Here is a 5,601-nt window from a genome sequence, read left to right as displayed (position 1 = left end):
CTGTTTTGTCTAAACCTATGTTCTGAGAGGGCTGAAATGAGGCCATGTATCCTTTAAGGATCCCTAGATCCCCAAATCTCAAAGAGGTGTAAACCAGCAAGAGTCGCAGATTAGTAAAACGGAAAATTCTGAATTTACAAATGCATATCAGTAACAATTTAGAAATGCTTAGTGTTAAAAACTAATTAGGTTAGGTACATCTTCTAGTTCGTATTGTTTTGTACTCACCAGTCAATTGGGAAATACAGTCTTGTTAAGCTGGGCATACACTTAACAAGTTTTTTACCCTTTTTGGGCCGATTCTCCAGTTGTGCGAGAATTTTTGCCGCATCGTGCATCCTGTGTCGCGTAGTATACATGAGGTAACGAGGGGGGATTTGCTGCTTATGATCATCTCCCGATCAGAAATCAGAAGGTTCGGAGAAAATCAAACATGTTTGAAATTAAGTCGGCCAGGGTAAGATGTTCGTGAGCAAATTCTGGTGTTGAAGCAGGAATACAACCGACGTGTCCGACATGGCTTTTTGATGTACGGTTGTACCTGCAAACCTGCATAGTCATCGTACAGTTTGAGCTGTAGCTGAGTACAACGATTGAAAATATTGTTTATGCCCGGCCTTAGAAAGTACGACTTATATCAAGGTGTACATCAGGAAAAAGGATATAGTGCTGCAGAGTGCAAAAGCTTAGCTTATTCCCCTTCACAGGTTGATGATTTTGTTGAGGGGGTTGCTAGTTCTCTGCGTATTGCCTTAGACAACGCAGCTCCTTTGAAAATGAAAACCGTTAAAAATAGAAAGCTTGCTCCTTGGTTTAATGCAGAGCTGCGTACTTTGAAGCAAAATGCTAGGAAACTGGAGAGAAAATATCGCTCCACAGGCCTGCGAGAGTCCTTCCTAGTCTGGAAAAATGGTTTACAGTTGTATAAGAGGACCCTTTGTAAAGCAAGAGCAGCATACTTCTCCTCATTAATAGAGGAGAATAAGAATAATCCTAGATTTCTTTTTAATACAGTTGCCAAACTCACCCAGAGCCATAGCTCTGTTGAACCGTCCATTCCACCTGCTCTTAGCAGCAATGATTTTATGGGATTCTTTATAAATAAGATTGATCTTATTAAAAATAAGATCATAAGCACTCCTCTATCCGCGATTGTACCTGAGGTAGTCATGGAATCTGAACCGGGTTTAGACTGCTTTGATCCAGTTGAACTCTCTGAATTAGCAAAATTATTGTCTTCATCTAAGCCTTCAACTTGTATGTTAGATCCAGTTCCAACCAGGTTATTTAAGGAGGTATTCCCTTTGATCTCCTCCTCCATTTTAGATGTGATTAATCTATCTCTGTTACAGGGATATGTACCTAAAGCTTTTAAGATTGCTGTAATTAAACCTCTGCTTAAGAAACCGTCTCTTGACCCAGATGACTTGGTCAATTATAGACCTATATCCAATCTTCCTTTCTTATCCAAAATTCTTGAGAAAGTAGTTGCCAAACAAGTTTGCGATCACTTCCACCATAATGAACTTTTTGAAGAGTTTCAGTCTGGCTTTAGAGCTCATCATAGCACTGAAACAGCTCTGGTGAAAGTCACTAATGATATTCTCATGGCCTCAGATAATGGACTTGTATCTGTGCTCGTCCTGTTGGATCTTAGTGCTGCATTTGATACAGTTGACCATAATATTCTTTTAGAAAGACTTGAATATTTTGTTGGAATTAAAGGAACAGCACTAGACTGGTTTAAATCTTATCTATCTGATCGAATTCAGTTTGTTCATGTTAATGATAGATCTTCAACACGCTCAAAGGTTACCTGTGGAGTACCACAGGGATCAGTGCTAGGACCAATTCTCTTTACTTTATACATGCTCCCAATTGGTAGAATTATTAGACAGCATGGGATTAATTTCCACTGTTATGCTGATGATACCCAGCTATATCTGTCTATAAATCCAGATGAAGCTAACCCATTACATAGATTACAGGCATGTCTTGAAGACATAAAAACCTGGATGACTCTTAACTTTCTGCTTCTGAATGCAGACAAAACAGAAGTTATAGTCTTTGGACCAGAGTCTCTGAAAAAGAAACTGATTAGCCAGTCACTTCATTTGGATGGGATTAAACTGATTTCAGATAATAAAGTAAAAAATCTTGGTGTTATTTTTGATCAGGACCTGTCATTTAAATCCCATATCAAAGAGGTTTCTAGAATTTCCTTCTTTCATCTGAGGAACATTGCAAAAATTAGAAATATCCTGTCCAGGGGTGATGCTGAGAAACTAGTCCATGCATTTGTTACTTCAAGGCTGGACTATTGTAATTCTTTACTATCAGGAAGTCCACAAACTGTAGTTAAAAGCCTTCAGCTGATCCAAAATGCTGCAGCCAGAGTTCTAATGAAAATTAAAAAGAGAGATCATATCTCGCCTATCCTGGCTTCTCTTCATTGGCTTCCTGTTAAATCAAGAATAGAATTTAAAATCCTCCTTCTCACATATAAAGCCTTAAATGGCCAAGCTCCATCTTATATCAGAGATCTGATTGTTCCTTATGTTCCTAACAGAGCACTTCGCTCTCAATCTGCAGGTTTACTAGTGGTTCCTAGAATTTCTAAAAGTAGAATGGGAGGCAAATCTTTTAGTTATCAGGCTCCTCTCCTGTGGAACCAACTACCAGTTTTAGTCCGTGAGGCAGACACCCTGTCTACTTTTAAGGCTAGGCTTAAAACTTTCATTTTTGATAAAGCTTATAGTTAGGGTGGCTCAGGTTATCCTGAGCTATCTCTATAGTTATGCTGCTATAGGCTTAGACTTTTGGAGGACATAGGGACCCCCATTTCATCATTCTGCTTCATTCTCTCTCTGTTCTCCTATTCTGCAGAATCTGTTAGTTCAATCTCTAACCTTCTGCTCTCTCTGCTTTTTCTCAGAGTAGCTTTGCCTCGTCTGTTCCTGTTTGGCTGTGACGTCATCCTGGAAAAAAACATCAGCTGTGCTGCTTCTATCAACACCCTTGTTAATAGATGTTGGAGATCGGCCTGTTTTCCAGTGTGGTCCTGTTTCTCTGACCGTGACTGAGTGGATGTGCTCTCTTCGTCCTCTGGCATGGGAGCTGCCTTGGAGCTCGTCTGCCTGGCTGTGTGTTTCCTGGACGGGGCCGCCTTTTACAGCTGCTTTTTGTATCTCTGCTTCTGTCTCCTTGAACCCCAGTCGGCCTCGGCAGATGGCCGCTCACACTGAGCCTGGTTCTGCTGGAGGTTTCTTCCTGTTAAAAGGGAGTTTTTCCTCTCCACTGTCGCTACAAGCATGCTTAGTGTGGGGGATTGTATTTGAGTCAATGAGTCAATGCAATCAACTGGTTTTCCTTAGATAGAAAACTTTGTATCAATTTGACTGTATGATCTGGTTGAACTGTAAAGTGCCTTGAGATGACATGTGTTGTGAATTTGGCGCTATATAAATAAACTGAATTGAATTGAATTGAATTGAATCTTGACATTGGGAGGGTTTTATGTTAGGTGCCATTGCCCAATTTGGAATTTTATAGGATTTAGATCTGAGGAAGTAAAATGGATGTGAAAGAAGGTACTTGAGAGTGTTGCCAACACCTCAGGTGTCTTTTAAAGCATTGCAGAGAGGTATTAAGATAGCTGGAAGGGGGATTTTAAGAGTAATAGTTTTAAAGTAACAGTATTTAGCCATTTAGTTCCATACTCCATACCAGGTGGTAGTAGTAAGGCACCATTAGTTGTTTGCCAACCGCCAAAAGAACTTGATGTAGAAGAAGCAGTGTAGTGAAACACGGAGAAAGAAGGAGCAGAAAGGGAGAAAAGCATCAGCCAATGAAGAAGCAAGTACTGTAAATTACTGAAGCAGGTTTGGTTCTCTCTCGGTATGCAGTAGCATGCAGGCAGCTTGCCTTGCATGACGACAGCTGAGATTGAGAGGTAGCGTGAGGAGGGCTTATTGATCCATTCGCTCCTCACTCAGGAGGTGCTTTTATGTGTTGTTGCCAAAGTCTCCATTAATACAGAAAAAAGTCTGTAGATTTGGCGCTACAGTAAGTACTTTTTCACATTAAGAAGTCATAGAGAGGTCTGAGAAGTTGCTAAATATAGCGACAAAATCGCCACATTGGCAACACTGGTAATGAGTTCACTGAAATGGTTGTTTGTCCCATTAAGAGTCTCGTTTCTGTTTTCTGCCAATCTGGTATGTAATACAATCCATGATGCAATGCATCTGCCTTTGGTTTCAACAGTGAAGGAGGACAGTGGTTTACGAAGGTAAAGTCTGGTATTGCCATACTACGTCACTAGCATATGCCTTTAAATCACTCTATAAGCAAGTCTGCTGCAGATTTGTTCACATTTTTAGGAGCGATCAGAAAATGTTGATGCAAATTTTGAATTTTGACAATGCCATGCAGACGTCTCAATACTTGAAACAAAAAGCGAAACTGACAGCATCAGCAACTTTCTTATCTTTAAAGAAATCAACAGCACCTTTCAAGTCTTTGTTGGTCTTTAAATGAGAAAAAGAAATCCTAGAAAAGAAGAGGTTATGTTAGGGCAAAAGTAACGTCCTTATCTGGACACAGCAGAGCACTGTGAACTCCACACACCGGTTCCCAGTGGAACACATCAGAAGCAGCATAAAGAAGAACCCACAGCATCCTGGATCTTCCACCGTACACATCAGTTGGCATGATATGCTCTTCCACATCTTCATTTCATGGTTCTATAACCGACCAACCTGAAACGGTGCATCTGCTTCTCATCCAATCAAAGCACACCTTTTCAGTTCTAGTTCAAACGTTTAGCAGAATGAACACATTTTTGATGACTGTCCAGAAAAGCTTTTTGCAGCGATATGAGTAGCAAACAACCAATCAGGATGTATGTCTTATGTTTGTGTTACAAAATGGCAGACAGCTAAAATTCAGGTTTTCAGTTTTTGGGAGACAAAAAAAACTTTTAAATAACTGTGCATGTAATTTTGATTAAAGCATGTATTTTTGGCACTAAATTAACATTAAAGGTGTGATACTTAAAATATTATATAGATTATTGCTTTTTACACGTTGGCGACCCGGAAAGCCAATGAGCAATGACTCTCCACAGGAAGTACGGTCATATATTTATGTAAAAAAAAAAGCCAAACTGTTATTTATATAAAATATTTACAGCTGGCTGTAGCAAAAAATAACACATAACTGCAACTTTATGTGTACATAATGTATTAATGAATGGTAATGTGGGATTATTTTTGCTCAGGACCTATACACACAGCAATGCTGTGCACAAACCGAGCCATTAGACATGTTAATAATCCCAAGCAACACTGGAGGTTTACAAATGTTCCTGTCATTGAAAGTCATGCTATGGTGTCCTCATGAAATTCAAGACTTGAATCAAAAGATATAGAATGTCTCCAAATATCTTTAAATGTCCTCATTTTTATTTTTTTCATAGCTGGAAGGAACACTAGTTTCAAAACCTCGTTCAAAGTTAATATTTATCCATGATTGTCATAAATGACTTTAATTTGCAGCCCTCTAGAATTCATGTCTACTGTATAAATCATATTTTGTTCA

This window comes from Cyprinodon tularosa, unplaced genomic scaffold, assembly GCF_016077235.1.
Source record: "Cyprinodon tularosa strain WSP-4 unplaced genomic scaffold, ASM1607723v1 ctg177, whole genome shotgun sequence".
NCBI lineage: Eukaryota > Metazoa > Chordata > Actinopteri > Cyprinodontiformes > Cyprinodontidae > Cyprinodon > Cyprinodon tularosa.
The sequence above is the reverse complement of the archived record's forward strand: the minus strand, read 5'-3'. Positions refer to the sequence as shown.